Source organism: Aquarana catesbeiana, linkage group LG03 (genome assembly GCF_042186555.1).
Source record: "Aquarana catesbeiana isolate 2022-GZ linkage group LG03, ASM4218655v1, whole genome shotgun sequence".
Lineage (NCBI taxonomy): Eukaryota > Metazoa > Chordata > Amphibia > Anura > Ranidae > Aquarana > Aquarana catesbeiana.
The window spans coordinates 272902884-272922159 of record NC_133326.1 but is presented as its reverse complement, the minus strand read 5'-3'; positions in this window follow the sequence as shown (position 1 = coordinate 272922159).

Below are 19276 nucleotides of genomic sequence, written 5' to 3'. Positions count from 1 at the left end.
CTCTACAAGCATCACCTCCACTGGCTGGGTTCCTGGCTTGATACCCACTGAAGTTTCCCAATTCTTCACTGTCCCTGGGTGGTGAGAATGCCACACCGGTACCTGCTTCAGTTACTCACTGCGGTTCCTGGTAATTAGGCGGATAGTCCCTTACTGGCGACAGCGTCCCCTCTACCTCCGACCATGACAGGTTCTCTGGCCGGCAGAACCAGCACTTTTGGTAGGACTGCAAGCAGTCCCAACCCTGCGCTGCTCTCTTGCTTCTGGATAGGCCCTCAGACAGCTTAGCAGTCAGATGTGCCTGGGATAGGCCCCATCTCCGGCCTAGCAGCCTGGGCAGTACAACACACGTCCACCCAGACAGCCGTCCAGGTGGCACAGAATACAGATCACCTGACTCCACCCAAATATATAGGCTCTCCCAGCAGGCCAAGGGATTCAAGAAAACCCCTGCCCATTGGCTGAGATACCCCACATACCCATAACCTGACCTTGCGTTACCCTTCTCGTATCTTGTACCACCAAGTAGCCGGCCACCTAGTGGTAGAATAGAAAAGTGCAACAAGGCCAAACTTAGGGAGAAATCAATAGATCTCTAACAATCAACCAGGATAATTATTCCTGGCAAGTAAATTTGTGAGGAGCAACCCTGCCTAAACTCCAGGGTGCTACAGGAATATATGTTTTCACTTCTTTTTGTGTCAACAGAAAGTGAAGAGAAATCTCCTAAATGAAACTCAAATGGCAAAAAAAAAATCTATTACAACTGGGTAATAGGCAACTACTTTCAGGTGATTGGACTCTGACAAAATAAGGAGCTGGGACATCCCCTATATAACCCCTCCTACTCCCAGATACCCTCAGTTTTTTGCTAATGTCCTTAGGTAATGGACCTCTTCTCTCTACTGAGAGAGGTTTGTCTTTTATGGAGATTTTTTTATTTCTCTGGATTTTTTTCCTTGGTGATTCTTCTAGCAAGACTTTGCTGCACCATGGCTTTCTTCAGCTTCTAGGTCCCTTAACTTATCTGAAGTGTGTTGGGGGATTGTGCCCAGACCCTGCCACATAGAAGACATGTAATGATGCCTTTAGCCCTGGACCCTTCTGTGGGCAATCCCTTTGGCACACAGTGCAAAGCGTGGTGTTAACTGCAGGGTGCTCTAGAGGTCCAGAGCCGCAGTGCCTAGGGCCCAGACTCTAAGGACTTGGAGGGCAAAACAAGAAAGGGGTTAAATCCTCCTTTTAACTGCAGCAGATTGGTCAACACAACATGCATTGCATTAAAAAGAAGACAGCTTCAATTTTGCAATTTTAAATGAGCAATCTGTTATAAGCTCCAGTTTTATTTTAATAATAAAACCCTTAACCATTTTCCACCACATTTATAAAAAGCTGGTGATGTATTTAGCAATATGAATATACATTAAAAAAAAAAAAAAAGAACAGAACACTGTAAAGGATTATGCCCAGGACTTTTCTAACCTGCATACAGTAACTACTGTGAAAAAAATCAACTATTGTAGATGTTAACATAAGCTTATTAGTGGTATCAGTGGATAGCAGACTGTATAAGCATATCACAAGAAGTTTTTGGAGTCATTATGTAAAGCAATGAGCTACTTTCACGACACAGTTAAGCAGGGCAGCTCTATAGAAAGTTATTTGAAGTCATTAAAACATCAAGATTTGGAATGTTTCTTCACATAAAGCTACTGCCTTAGTCTTTTTTTGGGATGATATGCTAATATTATCACTAATTATAAGATCAAAGTATGAAGAAGTGTGCACTTCCATGAAAGAGATTTGATTTTACATAAAAGATAAAGAATATTATTGGATAGGAGTACCTGCAGAAAGAAGTATCCACCAAAAGGTTTAAATTCTTTTGAATATCAAATTCAATAACAGAATCCTAAATGTACTCTCCAATGTACAGGGCACGACCATGCCAAAAATGTATATCAGGATAGTTTGTAAATAAGACACACAAAGAAAAGACATTCGGATCAACTGTGGGTATAGAATTGTGTATACGGAGATTTGTGAGTGTGTGTTTTTTTTTCTGTGGGTTGAACTTGATGGACTTTGCGACTTTTTTCAGCCTAACTCATGGGTTGATTTACTAAAGGCAAATAGACTGCGCACTTTGCAAAGTGCAAGTGCAGTTCGCCACAGCTTAGTGAATAAGTGTAAAGCTTCACTTTTGAAATAATACCCAAGGTGCATTATGCAAGGTATATTAAAAAAAAAAAAACAAAACAAAAAAAAAAGCATATTTGCTTGCACATGATTGGATGATGGAAGTCAGCAGAGCTTCTGCTCATTTACTAAGCTCTGGAGCAACTGCGCTTGCAGAGTGCAACTACACTTTGCAAAGTGCACAGTCTATTTGCTTTTAGTAAATCAACCTCTATGTAACTATGTGACATTGTAGTAGTCTCAACATATCCCAGATGTCAAATCATATAATAGAGATGATTAGATTAAATACCAAAAAATATGAAAACTTTTAACCAAAATTAATATTACCAATTAAAACATATATAAACATTAATAACTGGATGACATGAAGTTTCATAAAGCACAGTGCATCAGAAACAATTGCCTTTTTTAATTGTTTAATCAACTTTTAAATTCAAATGGCCATGTTCAATTTTTTCATTTTTTGTTGGATATCAGCACTGCTTAACTCCTGTAGTCTAGTTGTAGCCACTTCCCGTTTACATGCATGTACCCCAGCATCTGTTACATGTCACTTTTCAGACTGGATTTCCTGATGATAACTGTCAAACATGCTTGTGCAATGTGCATTGACACAGCTGCTTGTAGTCTCCACCATAGTCATGTGTAACACAGTAGCACCACAAGAGGGCAATTGGGAGACGGAGACATAGCATTGACACCCATATAACAAGAAGCCCCTGCACTTTGGTTAGGCTCACCAAGTTCTATCTTAAAGCAAATTTTTAGAATATTGAAAATTACCTTTGAAATGACAGTGCTTTAACACATTTATGCTTCATCTACACTGCTGTAAAAAAATGCATTTTCACATATGCCTAATGCGGGTATTGGGGGGATAAAAAAGGACAATTATTTGCTGCTCATTAAGGAAAAAAAAATTGTACTAGAAAAAACATGCATAATAAGATCAGTAACATTTTGACACTAATGTGGATGTAACCTTAAGTGTATTAGTGCTTTTTTTAATAAAAAAAAAACTGCTGGTTGAACGAAAAAATAATACATGTATTGGGTTGCCTTAGTGATTATTTTTACATATACATAAGGAACATTTAGGTATGACATTTGTCTTATATCAAATATCACAGGTGTTACCTTTGTAGTTTCTAGTGTAATACATATAATAGCATAGCGGGGGGAAGCTGTCCTTGCTGGGAGAGCACAGTGATTACTGCTAGCGGCTATAAAAGCCACTAGCAATAATTGCATTAAATATCCGACAGGCTGGTTGTACCCAGGTTGATCAATTGATCAACTTGGGTACATTCAGCCTACCCATACATGGTTTGAATCTCGGCCGGTCACTGCTGAACCAGCTGAGATTTGAACATCTATGGCCAGTTTAACTCATCCTATTTGTCCTATTATGCCGCGTACACACGGTCGGACTTTCTATCCTACTTGGTCCGGCACACTTTCCGACGGACTTTGTCCGCCAGGTGCGCCGGACTTTAAAACGGACGGACTTGCCCACACACACCCGGACTTTCCGGCGGGCTAAGTCCGCCCGTCTTTCCGACGGACTTTCGCCGGAGTTACGGCGGACTTTCAGAATGAACGGACTTGCCCACACACGGACAAGTCCGTTCATTTTGAACGTGACTCAGGTGCGACGGGACTAGAAAAGGATGTCAATCTTGCCGCTTTTATCGGCGAGATTGACACCTTGCGAGCCCCGTCGCGGGGCATACCAGGCCCTTAGGTCTGGTATGGATTATAAAGGGAACCCCCTACGCCGAAAAAACGGCGTGGGGTCCCCCCTAAAATCCATACCAGACCCCGATCCGAGCACGCAGCCTGGCCGGTCAGGAAAGGGGGTGGGGACGAGCGAGCGCCCCCCCTCCTGAACCGTACCAGGCCGCATGCCCTCAACATGGGGGGTGGGTGCTTTGGGGGAGGGGGGCGCCCTGCGGGGCCCCCCCACCCCAAAGCACCTTGTCCCCATGTTGATGAGGACAAGGGCCTCTTCCCGACAACCCTGGCCGTTGGTTGTCGGGGTCTGCGGGCGGGGGCTTATCGGAATCTGGGAGCCCCCTTTAATAAGGGGGCCCCCAGATCCCGGCCCCCCACCCTATGTGAATGAGTATGGGGTACATGGTACCCCTACCCATTCACCTAGGGAAAAAGTGTAAGTAATAAAACACACTACACAGGTTTTTAAAATATTTTATTAAACAGCTCCGGGGGGGGGATCTTCCTCCGGCTTCGGGGGTCTTCTTCCGGCTTCGGGGGTCCCTCCGCTTCATCTTCTCCCGGCGTCCGGTTGGTTCTTCTCCGCTCTCTTCTCCCGGTGTTCCTGTTCTTCGGCCGGCTCCTCTGCTGTCTTCAAGTAGCTCTCTTGCCAGCAGAGGTCCGGACTTCTGGGCTTCTGGGCTTCTGGGCTTCTCTTCCCCAGATGTTGACACGACGCTCTCTCCTGCTGGACTGCTCTCCGAGGGCTGCGTTGTGACTTATATAGGCGGAGACCCCGCCCCCTTTTGATGTCACAGTCCCTGGGCATGCTGGGACTGTGACGTTTTAGGGGGCGTGGTCACTGGGTGATGTTGACTCATCCTATTTGTCCTATTATGCCGCGTACACACGGTCGGACTTTCTATCCTACTTGGTCCGGCACACTTTCCGACGGACTTTGTCCGCCAGGTGCGCCGGACTTTAAAACGGACGGACTTGCCCACACACACCCGGACTTTCCGGCGGGCTAAGTCCGCCCGTCTTTCCGACGGACTTTCGCCGGAGTTACGGCGGACTTTCAGAATGAACGGACTTGCCCACACACGGACAAGTCCGTTCATTTTGAACGTGACTCAGGTGCGACGGGACTAGAAAAGGATGTCAATCTTGCCGCTTTTATCGGCGAGATTGACACCTTGCGAGCCCCGTCGCGGGGCATACCAGGCCCTTAGGTCTGGTATGGATTATAAAGGGAACCCCCTACGCCGAAAAAACGGCGTGGGGTCCCCCCTAAAATCCATACCAGACCCCGATCCGAGCACGCAGCCTGGCCGGTCAGGAAAGGGGGTGGGGACGAGCGAGCGCCCCCCCCTCCTGAACCGTACCAGGCCGCATGCCCTCAACATGGGGGGTGGGTGCTTTGGGGGAGGGGGGCGCCCTGCGGGGCCCCCCCACCCCAAAGCACCTTGTCCCCATGTTGATGAGGACAAGGGCCTCTTCCCGACAACCCTGGCCGTTGGTTGTCGGGGTCTGCGGGCGGGGGCTTATCGGAATCTGGGAGCCCCCTTTAATAAGGGGGCCCCCAGATCCCGGCCCCCCACCCTATGTGAATGAGTATGGGGTACATGGTACCCCTACCCATTCACCTAGGGAAAAAGTGTAAGTAATAAAACACACTACACAGGTTTTTAAAATATTTTATTAAACAGCTCCGGGGGGGGGGATCTTCCTCCGGCTTCGGGGGTCTTCTTCCGGCTTCGGGGGTCCCTCCGCTTCATCTTCTCCCGGCGTCCGGTTGGTTCTTCTCCGCTCTCTTCTCCCGGTGTTCCTGTTCTTCGGCCGGCTCCTCTGCTGTCTTCAAGTAGCTCTCTTGCCAGCAGAGGTCCGGACTTCTGGGCTTCTGGGCTTCTGGGCTTCTGGGCTTCTCTTCCCCAGATGTTGACACGACGCTCTCTCCTGCTGGACTGCTCTCCGAGGGCTGCGTTGTGACTTATATAGGCGGAGACCCCGCCCCCTTTTGATGTCACAGTCCCTGGGCATGCTGGGACTGTGACGTTTTAGGGGGCGTGGTCACTGGGTGATGTTGACCACGCCCCCTAAAACGTCACAGTCCCAGCATGCCCAGGGACTGTGACATCAAAAGGGGGCGGGGTCTCCGCCTATATAAGTCACAACGCAGCCCTCGGAGAGCAGTCCAGCAGGAGAGAGCGTCGTGTCAACATCTGGGGAAGAGAAGCCCAGAAGCCCAGAAGCCCAGAAGCCCAGAAGTCCGGACCTCTGCTGGCAAGAGAGCTACTTGAAGACAGCAGAGGAGCCGGCCGAAGAACAGGAACACCGGGAGAAGAGAGCGGAGAAGAACCAACCGGACGCCGGGAGAAGATGAAGCGGAGGGACCCCCGAAGCCGGAAGAAGACCCCCGAAGCCGGAGGAAGATCCCCCCCCCGAGCTGTTTAATAAAATATTTTAAAAACCTGTGTAGTGTGTTTTATTACTTACACTTTTTCCCTAGGTGAATGGGTAGGGGTACCATGTACCCCATACTCATTCACATAGGGTGGGGGGCCGGGATCTGGGGGCCCCCTTATTAAAAGGGGCTCCCGGATTCCGATAAGCCCCCCGCCCGCAGACCCCGACAACCAACGGCCAGGGTTGTCGGGAAGAGGCCCTTGTCCTCATCAACATGGGGACAAGGTGCTTTGGGGTGGGGGGGCCCCGCAGGGCGCCCCCCTCCCCCAAAGCACCCACCCCCCATGTTGAGGGCATGCGGCCTGGTACGGTTCAGGAGGGGGGGGCGCTCGCTCGTCCCCACCCCCTTTCCTGACCGGCCAGGCTGCGTGCTCGGATCGGGGGTCTGGTATGGATTTTAGGGGGGACCCCACGCCGTTTTTTCGGCGTAGCGGGGTTCCCTTTATAATCCATACCAGACCTAAGGGCCTGGCATGCACCGCGCTCACCGCAATAGGAAAATTTGTTTTTCCTATTGCAGAGAGCGCGAGATGCAATACCCTGCCCTCGCGTCGTATCTGGTCCGTCGGACCAGCCTACACACGAGCGGGCTTTCCGTCGGACCAGCACACACACGAGCGGACTTTCCGCCCGAAACTGAGTCCTACGGAAAGATTTAAAACTTGTTTCAAATCTAGGTCCGGCGGGCTTTTGGGAAGAAGTCCGCCGGAAAAGTCCGCCGCCGCCCACACACGGGCGGATTGTCCGGCACACTCTGGTCCGCCGGACCAAGTATGCCGGAAAGTCCGACCGTGTGTACGCGGCATTAGTGATGGTCCACCCAAGGCTTTATTTTGCCAGAATGCAATTTTCTTAGTAAATACTGGCTCTGTGTTTATAGAGTTCTTGTTTAAAAGTAAATGCCTCAGATCTCAGAGCAATGGGGGTTATTTACGAAAGGCAAATCCACTTTGCGCTACAAGTGCAAACTACAAGTGCAAAGTGCACTTGAAATTGCACTGAAAGTGCACTTGGTGCACATTCTATGCCTTAAGGTAAAAAACCTTCTGTGCTGCAGCTGCCCCCCCAGAGCCCCCCTTTTTCTTACCTGAACCCGATCGTTTCAGAGACAAGAACGAGCACAGCAGCTCCAGCCGCTGTCTCGGGTTCTCATTGGATAGATTGATAGCAGTGGGAGCCATTGGCTCCCGCTGCTGTCAAACAAATCTAGTGACATGGGAGCCAGGGGGCGGAGCTGAGTCCTGCTGTCTGTGTCAATGGACGCAGCAGCAGGACTCGGGAGCCTGTTTGCACAGATGCCCCCATGGAATGCGACTCTCCGTGGGGGCACTCCATGAAGAGGAGGAGCCCTGCGGCTGACCCCAGAAAAGTAGGATTGGGGCTGCTCTGTGCAAAACCCTTGCACAGAGCAGGTAAGTATAACATGTTTGTTATTATTTTTTTTTTTTTTTTAAACAAACCTTTACAATCACATTAAATCCCCGAAACTTTCCATGATGTGATGAAAGTCCAAAATGTCTATAACCACAGTATTAATAAAATCAAGTCCCAAAGTAAGATATCCAAATTACCTCCTCCTCCACTTCGTGCACAAATGTTACAATATGTCACCACCGTCATGCAAGTGTGACCCCGCCATCTTCACTCCAATGCGCTCACCTCAAGGTATGGACCTAAGATCATACGTTGTTAGGTCAAATGTACTTGAACCCCCTAGGGGTGTGAATAGGTTGGTATCACTTCAACACAGGTATCCTCAAGGGGCTACAATTTCCTTGGTGGTAATATTGGGCTTGTGCCTCATTAAGAGACCCTCCATCTATTTTCCTCTGCTCCAATCACTCAAAGAAACACAAAGTGGGTACCCATAGTGTAGTATGTAACATAATCCCGAATTTATTAAAAGAAATACACTTACATTAAAATCAGGTAAATGTGCCTTTAAACTTAATAAAACAGCCGCTGATGCCCTCGCTTGTGCTTGTGGGTTTGTATCTGCTCTTCAGTGCGTGCAGTCAGTTCGTATCAGAGTTTTCTGTGTGATCTTGCCTGCTCGTTGCTGTTTTTCAGGTCGCTCTTCACAGGCCTTGCTGTTCTTCAGTGCGTTCTGTTACTTCGTTCTGAGCAGCCGACCGTTTTCTAGCCATGTTTCGTATACGTACTCCTCGTACAGTTCATGCTGTGCGGGGGCTTGGTGTTGGGGTCCTGACCTTGACACAAGTCCAGTCCATGAACAGGGTGGGGAGGAGTTCATGGACCAAGAATTGGTTGCTTCAGCGTGACCAGTTCTCTCATATGCCTTTGCTCCGTGAGATCCGTGAGAATAATCCTGATGATTTCAGGAACTTTCTCAGGATGACGGACCCCGTGTTTCACCGTTTGTTGGCTTCGCTGACCCCCTATATCAGCAGGCAGGATACCTGCATGAGGCAAGCCATCACTCCGGAGCAGAGGTTGGTCGCTACCCTGCGGTATTTGGCCACAGGGAGAAGCCTGCAGGACCTCAAGTTCTCGACAGGCATCTCCCCCCAGGCTCTTCTTTGTGGACATTTACTGCTTGTGTTTGTTTGAGCTGACCCTGACAGAAATGTGTGGAGTGCAGAAAATGTCGTGATTGTGTAACCTTATACAAAGCACTGTTGGCTGTTATTTACTAAATGCAAAGACACTTTTCACTACAAGTGCACTTGCAACTGCACTGAAACTGCACTTGTAGTGCAAAGTGGATTTGCCCTTAGGAAATTACCCCCATTTTCTCATAAAACAACAATTACATCTCCCCAAAAGTGTTGTAGTGTTGAGACAATAATCCACACATTCTTGATGAGCAATCTTTTTAATACCTGCACAATCACATGTGCATTTATCAAAGGTTTTTCTGACAAACCAACATGTTTGTTGTATAACAATTTTTGTGGTGTCATTATCCAAAATCAAAATGTGCATTTTATAGAAAACAGGCCTGTGTAAAACCCACAAGAAAGACACAAATCTTGATCTTACAAAGTTCACATTTGGTAGAACTTGAAGGCAATATCAGACATGAGTATTTAGGAACTGTGTTTGATATTGCGTTCAGATGGGGGGAAATCACCCCTGGAAAAGCCAAATTTGGAAGATGCACACAAATTTCACAATGTCAACATGTGCGACCTGCCATCATGGGGGATCAAGGGACGTGTTTTGGGGGAGAAAGCCCTTCCTCAACGCGACTTTATAATTGAGGAAGGGGTTGCACCCCCAAAACCCGTCCATTGATCTCCCGTGATGGCAGATCGCACATGTTGACACATTGTGTGCATCCTCCAAATTTGGCTTTGGGAAAAATCACAAAAACATTTCGCACATTGTAGCAGACAAAAGAAGAAAGTGATTTGGAGGGGCTTTAAACTCGCCCCAAAACATCAATGATGTTTTTATATTTTGGAATAACATCATTGATGTTTTGCTTGATGTTTTCCAATTGTAAATTACACCCCATGATCTCCCCGATCACGATCTGGGCACTTTCTGATGTGAAAGGATCTTCATCCACAACCTCACGATCACCTAAAAAGAGAGAAAACCCAAAATAAATTAGGTCAAAAAAAAATGCCGCCATCCATCTCTTATCGGAGCCTGTGGTCGCAGACACTCACCTGTTGTGGTGACTAGTTCCACCACGTCTTCTTCCTCCTGCTCATCTTGTGTTGGGTGGATTTCCCCTTCTTCCAGAGGGGGGGGGTCTCTGGTCTCCTCAGATGAGGGGTGTCCTCCGAGTCTTTTCTCCCCTATGTAAAACAAAAATGGTATAATTAGCACACAGATATTTGATGGCAGAACTAGAAAGATGAAACATTGCTTGGAAGTAAGGTACAATGGTCTATTTTAGCAGAGTTCCAAGATGTAGCTTTTTTAGTGTCCTTTGTCAAGCTGCAATACTTTACCTGTTTGGTACAAGCTTCACAGATGTAGCCCCCCCTATAGTATACACTGGAGCACCTGTGTGGCCCCCCTAATAAAAAGGGTGTTCTGGGGTCCCACACTAGTGCTCCAGTGTCCAGATGTGAAAACAGCTGCTCAGTGTCCTCTCCTTACACAGAATCTAGTTTGCATTTCATTCTAGTAACCAAGCCATCTACACAACCCAATTCTTTGAAGACAAGTATAGGGCCTCAAAATGGTGGCCAAATGCATATGGCCTAAACAATGGTATTTTATAGTCCGAAATAAAAATGTGTGATCCGAACGAATAATGTGCCCATGAACATGAAAGTTGCCATTTTAAACTGTACAACAGTTCCTAAAAGCACATGGAGCAGCACGAACGTAATAAACACAAGAACAATAGGAACACAGGACAACTACTTACTTTTTTGCAGCACTCTCCGGATCTTTCTATACTGCTCATGTTCTCGTAATTTCAGGTCCGACCACCGCTTCCTGAGCTGATCTTTCGATCGTCGTACCCTGAATTTCCGGTGAAGACTCCTGACCACTTTCGCCATGATCTTGGCCTTTTGGACATTGTGGTTGGGGTAAGGCCCATACTTTCCATCATAGTCGGCCTTCTTCAGGATGTCCACCATTTCCAACATCTCCCCAAAGGACATATTTGAGTCCTTTAATCTCCTTCTGGATTGGGACGTTTCAGGCTCCGGCCTTTCCTCCTCCTCCTTGTTGCTCCAATTATCAGGATCCTGCTGTCTCTCTGCCATGTGCTCTTCCTCCACTGCGCCGAACGAAAAGGGGCGGGGAATAGAATAGAAAGAACGTCAGGGGCGGGCGGAGTTATATGCATGCGCAGTGTGTATAAATCGTAACGCGCGCGTCTTACGTACGATCTGTGAGCAGAGGAAGGAGCATCGGAGACGCCGATCGTGCTAACGAAGGTAGGATCTAAACTTGGGCCTATACTGCTTCGAAATGGAAGCCTATATTGTAACAAGATTAGGGGAGTTTGGCCTGACATTAGGGTTTGTCTTGTGTTGTGTCTTGCAGAGAAAATGGATGGGTTCAACGACCACAATTTCCTGCCCCTGTTCATAGACAAGTACAGGGAGCTGCCCTGTCTGTGGCAGGTGAGACACCCCGACTATAATCACAAACAGAAGAGGCAGGCAGCGCTGGAGAAACTGCTGGAGTTGGTGAAGCCGGTGGTCCCCACAGCAACCATCCCTTATTTAAAAGCAAAAATTGGTGGCCTGAGGAGCACTTATCTTAGGGAGAGCAAGAAGGTCACGGATTCCCAGAGATCCGGGGCTGCAGCAGATGACGTTTATGTCCCCAGGCTGTGGTACTACGAGAGACTGCGATTTCTGTCAGACCACACTGAAGTCAGGGAATCCCTCTCAATTCTTCTTTCAACTCTTCCTTCCATCCCAGCTGAGGCTTCCGATGTCCAACCTGGGCCTTCCAGCCAGGAAGAAGTGGAGGAGCCCAGCTGGAGTCAGGTATAGCATTCTTCTACAGATTTCTGGGCAATAAATAAATGATGTTTACTAGATGTTATTATTGATCATTAATTGCTGATTAAAAAAAGTGTTTTACATATCAATAGACAGTAGTGGGCACCAAAAATTGGGACAAGAATGCAAAATGCTGGGCTCAGAAGGATAGTCTGTTATATTTGTTAACATTGAATTTGCAGCAGTCTGGAGGTGAAAATTGTGTGTGATTGATGTAAAAAAAACTAAAACTATGTCCCTTTTTCATACACAGGAAGACCTCAGCCAGGAGGAGGCTGTGGAATGTGGCAGTCAGGAGGAGGCGGGGATTATTAGTGTCAGCCAGGAGGAGGCGGGGATTAGTGGCAGTCAGGAGGAGGCGGGGCTAAGTGTCAGCCAAGAGAAGCCTGGGACAAGTCGCGGCCTGACTGAGTCTCAGGTTCCTCCCCTCCGCCTTCCATACAAAAGGGCCAGGAAGTCCACTCCCAGTCCTGTGCAGGATTCAGCATACAGGCTGATCCAGGAGGCTTCTGCGTCCCTCAGAGCCTTCCCCAGTCCTGAAGAGGCCTTTGCCTGCATGGCTGCCACCAAATTGCTGGGCATGCAGGAGGGCCAACGCAAGATCTCTGAGGACCTGATTTATAAAGTCCTACGTAAGGGGGAGAGTGGGGAACTGACACACAAGACGGATGTCATTGAGATGGACGATCCTCCTCCTCCTCCTCCTCCTCCTGCTGCCACAACTCCACCACCACAGCCAAAGGCTGGAAGGAAGCAAGGAAGACCAAAGAGTGATGACCCTGGGTTCAGTCTGGTCTGACAAAAGCTGCAGTCTCTCGTATGACCACAGCCTGGGGACACAGATGTCATCTGCTGCTTTCCGGATCTCTGGGACTTCTGGACCAGACTGCCCTCCCTTAGATAAGGACTCCTCAGGCCACCAATTTTGCTTTTAAATAATTGATGGCTGCCCTGGGGGTCCAAGGCTTCACCCACTTCTGCAGTTTCTCCAGCGTTGCCTCCCTCTTTGTTTATAGTTGTGAGCCCTTAATAAAATTTTTTAGGTAAATTCTACTCTCCTGTGTGTGTTTTCATCCAAAAAGGACAGTTTGTTGGTGACGATTCAGGTACATTTCTAAAGTACAATGTTAAATTAACAAGGGACAACAACACCAAACAATCTCCTACAGATTAAATAGAACAACATATTAGTGGTGTTGTGGGAACTTGTCACAAAAAACACACAAACATTTTTCGGGAGTACAAATCAAAATCACCAAAAAAAAAAAAAATTAAAAAAGAGAAACACAAAAAAAGTTTCTACATTAAAGTAACAAAAAAAAAAAAAAAAATTATGTTGTCAGATGTGAGAAATCAAAATATATTGAGGGAATCCCGATAAATAGTAACGAAAGAAGTTTGTGAGAAGTGTGTGTGAATATGAGCATCAAAACGCCTTAATTCTTGTCACATTATAAAGAAGAAGAGAGTGCGCTGTATTAAACCATTTTGAACATTGCAGCGTGACGAAAGTGCTGTATCCATTGCGAACGCTAAGTTTACCAGAACGAGCTGTCCCGTGTCGGAATTTCTTCTGAGCATGCGTGGCACTTTGTGCGTCGGAACAGGCCACACACGGTCGTAATTGACGCGATCGGATTTTGTTGTCGGAAAATTTTATCTCCTGCTGTTCAACTTTGTATGTCGGAAAATCCGATGGAAAATGTCCGATGGAGCCCACACACGGTCGGAATTTCCGACAACACGCTCCGATTGGACATTGTCCATCGGAAAATCCGACCGTGTGTACGGGGCATTAATGTCACAGGGAACCTACGGATTATTACAGTGCCTTGAAAATTATTCATACCCCTTGAAATTGTCCACATTTTGTCATGTTATAACCAAAAACTTAAATTTTTATTTTAGGTGGCACATAATTGTGAAGTGGAAGGAAAGTATAAAATGGTCTTCAACATTTTTTACAATTAAATATCTGAAAAGTGTGGCATGCATTTGTATTCAGCCCCCTTTACTCTGATACCCCTAACTAAAATCTAGTGGAACCAATTGACTTTCGAAATTAGTAAAGAGATTCCACCTGTGTGTAATTTAATCTCAGTATAAATACAGGTGTTCTGTGAAGCCCTTGGAGGTTTGTTAGAGACCCTTAGTGAACAAACCACATCATGAAGGCCAAGGAACACACCAGACCGGTCAGGGATAAACTGATGGAGAAGTTTAAAGCAGGGTTAGGTTATAAAAAAATATCCCAAGCTTTGAACATCTCATGGAGCACTGTTCAATCCACCATCTGAAAATGGAATATATGGAATGGAATATGGCACAACTGAAAACCAACCAAGACAGGGCCGTCCACCTAAACTGACAGGCCGGGAAAGGAGAGCATTTTTCAGAGAAGCAGCCAAGAGGCCTATGATAACTCAGGTGGGAGCATTTGTCCAAAGGACAACTATTAGTTGTGCACTCCACAAATCTAGCCTTTATAGAAGAGTGGCAAGAAGAAGAAAGCCATTGATGAAAGAAAGCCATAAGAAGTCCTGTTTGCAGTTTGTGAGAAGCCATGTGAGCAGGGCCGGATTTGCCACAAGGCCACCGAGGCCAGGCCTCGGGGCGGCAGTGGTGCAGGGGCGGCGCCGCTCCTGCGGTGACTTCGCGGCCGCCCCCCCCTTCAGGCTGCCCGTTGAGTCGATTAAGGGCACCGGTGCCCTTAGAAATGATGGCCGCGAGCCGCACACTACTGCGCATGCGCCATTCCGAAGCCGGCCGGGCTCGGGAAAGCTCGTACGTGCTCGGCTGGGCGGCGCAGTAGCGTGATTACGCTGCCCGGTGCCATTTTTTAAAAGATCGAGGAGTAATGTCAGCGGTGCGGCGGCGGGGGAGAGAGATGACATCTCTCATTGCCCGCACCGCTGTTCCACCCTCCTCCATCTGGTGGCAGCCAGGCAGCGTGACAAGTGACATCTCCATAGGGTGGCAGTGTGGCAAGTGACATCTCCATAGTGTGGCAAGTGACATCTCCATAGTGTGGCAGCGTGGCAAGTGACATCTCCATCTGGTGGCAGTGTGGCAAGTGACATCTCCATCTGGTGGCAGTGTGGCAAGTGACATCTCCATCTGGTGGCAATGTGGCAAGTGACATCTCCATCTGGTGGCAGCGTGGCAAGTGACATCTCCATCTGGTGGCAGCGTGGCAAGTGACATCTCCATCTGGTGGCAGCGTGGCAAGTGACATCTCCATCTGGTGGCAGGCAGGCAGCGTGGCAAGTGACATCTCCATCTGGTGGCAAGCAGCGTGGCACGTGACATCTCAGTCTGGTGGCAGGCAGCGTGGCTAGTGACATCTCCATCTGGTGGCAGTGTGGCAAGTGACATCCCCATCTGGTGGCAGACATAGTGGCAAGTGACATCCCCATCTGGTGGCAGGCAGCGTGGCAAGTGACATCTCCATCTGGTGGCAGGCAGCGTGGCTAGTGACATCTCCATCTGGTGGTAAGTGACATCTCCATCTGGTGGCAGGCAGCGTGGCAAGTGACATCTCCATCTGGTGGCAGGCAGCGTGGCTAGTGACATCTCAATCTGGTGGCAGGCAGCGTGGCAAGTGACATCCCCATCTGGTGGCAGCGTGGCAAGTGACATCCCCATCTGGTGGCAGGCAGCATGGCAAGTGACATTCCCATCTGGTGGCAGGCATAGTGGCAAGTGACACGCTCAGGACTCCCAATGGTTCTGCATTATGGTGAGTTGAACTATTTCATTTTACATTACAATGTAATGATAGAAATGTGTTTCATTCATCCTGACACCATAACAACCATGGTGCCGGGGATGATTGAAGCACTAACACCAGCCATTGCCCTGAAAAATTGCCCGCAAAAAATCCTTACCCTTCGCGCGCTTACCCTGAAGTATTTTTAGTCTGTACAATTAAAGTCAGTTATTTTCAGTGTTCTCGTGTGTGGAGATATGTTTTTAACTGATCTATTGTAGCAGTCATCGATAAAGGACAAGAATGGTGGTGTGTGTGTGTGTGTGTGTGTGTGTGTGTGGGGGGGGGGGGGCGGCATTGAATGACCCGGCCTTGGGGCGGCAAAGGGAGTAAATCCGGGCCTGCATGTGAGGGACACAGCAAACATGTGGAAGAAGGTGCTCTGGCCACATGAGACCAAAATTTAACTTTCTGGCCTTTTTGGTGGAAAACTAACACTGCACATCACCCTGAACACACCATCAACACCGTAAACATGGTGGTGGCAGCATGTTGTGGGGATGCTTTTCTTCGGCAGGGACAGGGAAGCCGGTCAGAGTTGATGGGAAGATGGAAGGAGCCAAATACAGGACAATCTTAGCAGATAACCTGTTAGAGTCTGCAAAAAACTTGAGACTGGGGCGGAGGTTCACCTTTTTAGCAAGACAACAACCCTAAACATACAGCCAGAGCTACAATAGAATGGAATGGTTTGGATCAAAGCACATTCATGTGTTAGAATGGTCCAGTCAAAGTCCAGACCTAAATCCAATTGAGAATCTGTGGCAAGACTGCTGTTCACAGACGCTCTCCATCCAATCTGACAGAGCTTGAGCTATTTTGCAAAGAGACATCCCCAAAAAGACTTGCAGCTGTAATTGCAGTGAAAGGTGGTTCTACAAAGTATTGACTCAGGGGGGCTGAATACAAATGCACGCCACACTTTTCACATATTTATTTGTAAACATTTTTGAAAAACCCTTTATCATTTTCTTTACCCACTTCAATACAGGGCACTTAGACACCCTCCTGCCCAGACCAATTTTCAGCTTTTAGCGCTGACGCAGTTTGAATGACAATTGCGCGGTCATGCTACACTGTGCCCAAACTAAATTTTTATCATTTTGTTCCCACAAATAGAGCTTTCTTTTGGGGGTATTTGATCACCTCTGCGGTTTTTATTTTTTGCTAAACAAATAAAAAAAGACCGAAAATTTTGAAAAAAATAAAAGTTTTGCTTTTGTTTCTGTTAAAAAAAATTGTAAATAAGTAAGTTTTCTCTTTCACTGATGGGCACTGACAGGCACTGACAGGCACTGATACGGCGGCACCGATGAGGTGGCACCAATGAGCGGGCACTGACGATGGGCACTGAAATGCGGCACTGATGGGCACTGGTAGGCGGCACTGATGGGTGGCACTCATATGCAGCACTGATGGGCATTGATAGGCGGCACTGATGGGTGGCACTGGTTGGCACTGATCGGCGACACTGATGGGCAATGAAAGGCGGCAATGCTGGGCACTGCTAGGCACTGATAGGGTGGCACTAATAGGCGGCACTGCTGGGCACTGATGGGCACTGATAGGCGGCACTGATGGGCACTGATGGGCACAGATAGGCGGCACTGCTGGGCACTGATGGGCACTGATACGTGGCACTGATGGGCACTGATACGTGGCACTAAAATGAGGCACTGATGGGCATCCCTGGTGGCACTGGCAGTGGTAGGCATTGAAGTGGGCACTGACTGGCAGCTGCCTGGGCACAGATTGGCAGCTGCCTGGGCACACAGTGACATTTCCTTGGTGGTCTAGGGGCATACCTGGTGGTCCAGTGTGGATCGCTTCCCTGGTAGTCCTGGGCGGCTTCCCTGGTGGTCCTGGGTAGGATCCGAGGGGGGGCTGTGCTGATAAACAATCAGCACAGACCCCCCTGTCAGGAGAGCAGCCGATCGGCTCTCCTCTACTCGCGTCTGTCAGACGCGAGTGAGGAAAAGCCGATCACCGGCTCTTCCTATTTACATCGTGATCAGCCGTGATTGGACACGGCTGATCACGTGGTAAAGAGTCTCCGTCGGAGACTCTTTGCCTAGATCGGTGTTGCAGGGTTTCAGACTGACACCCCGCAACAACGATTTATGACGTTCATATGACGTCCGATCAGGAATATCAAACCACTTTGCCGCCGTCATTCTGTAATAGGGCGGGTGGCAAGTCGTTACACTTCACAATTACCGTATTTATCGGCGTATAACACGCACTTTTTTCCCCTTAAAAATCAGGGGAAAATCGTGGGTGCGTGTTATATGCCGATCTCCCCCGCCGATTGGGAGCCTTTTGGCGGCTCTTGGTGGCTTTTGGCCGCTCTCGACGGTCCTCTGCGGCTTTCGGCCATTCTCGGCCGCTTCCGGGACGCTTTCGCCCGCTTTCGGCCATTCTCGGCCGCTCTCGGCGGCTTTTGCCCATTCTCGACGTCTTTCGGACATTCTTGGCCGAGAGCCGCCGAGAGTGGCCGAAAGCCACCAGGAGAGGCCGAGAGCCGCCGAGAATGGCCAAGAACGGCCGAGAACAGCAGCGCCATTTTTAAACGCCATTGCAAATGACACAGGGCAAGACAGATAGACACTGACAAGGCTGCAATGAGGGACAAGGCTGCAATGAGGGACAAGGTACAGATGGACACTGACAAGGCTGCAATGGGGGACAATGCTACAGATGGACACTGACAAGGCTGCAATGGGGGACAAGGCTGCAATGGGGGACAGTGCTACAGATGGACACTGACAAGGCTGCAATGAGGGACAGGGCTACAGATGGACACTGATGAGGCTGCATTGATGGGCATTTAAATGTAAGTTTTTTTCCTTAAACTTCCCTCCTAAAAGTTTTTTTCCTTAAAATTCCCTCCTAAACTTGGGGTGCGTGTTATACGCCGACGCGTGTTATACGCCGATATGTACAGTATGTGCCACTTTGTGTTGGTCTATCACATAAAATCCCAATAAAATACATTTACGTTTGCTTGTAACATGACAAAATGTGGAAAATTACAAGCAACTGTAGATTGCAAAGAACATTCTTATTCTTATTATTATTCCACATTTTAACAAAACTGAGCAACTATTACCGGTTATAGCTTCCAACCTTAGTTTATATTAGATGGCCTTTCGCATATGCAAGCACAAATATGTAAATGAAACATACTGTAAAACCAATTCCTGCAAACATAAAATAATACAGATGATCAAATAGGGAAAGCTTATAGCTTTCCCATAAATCACTGTTCTAAAGGAACATTTGTCCTTGGAATCCATTATTATTGATGCCAGTATCCCCAGAGTTTAAATTAATATCACCACTTACTATAGAAGAATTTTATTAAAACCCCCATCTTATGATACCCTTCACAGTAAATGGCCATAGAAAACTATTGAGAATTTTTAAAAATATATGTTTATGTAAAAACCGAGTTACTTCAGGAATAAAGGTACTAATATTTAGCATTAGCACCTGCCTATAAAGATGTGATGACTGAGCCTCAGAAACGATGTACAGACCATAGATCTCCCTACTGCAGAATGCTCTATAACAGGGGTGCTGACAAAAGCCCAAACATTTTTTTAAAAACGTAATTTCTTCATTAGTTTAGGCCAATATGTATTCTTCTACATATTTTTGGTAGAAAAATTGCAATAAG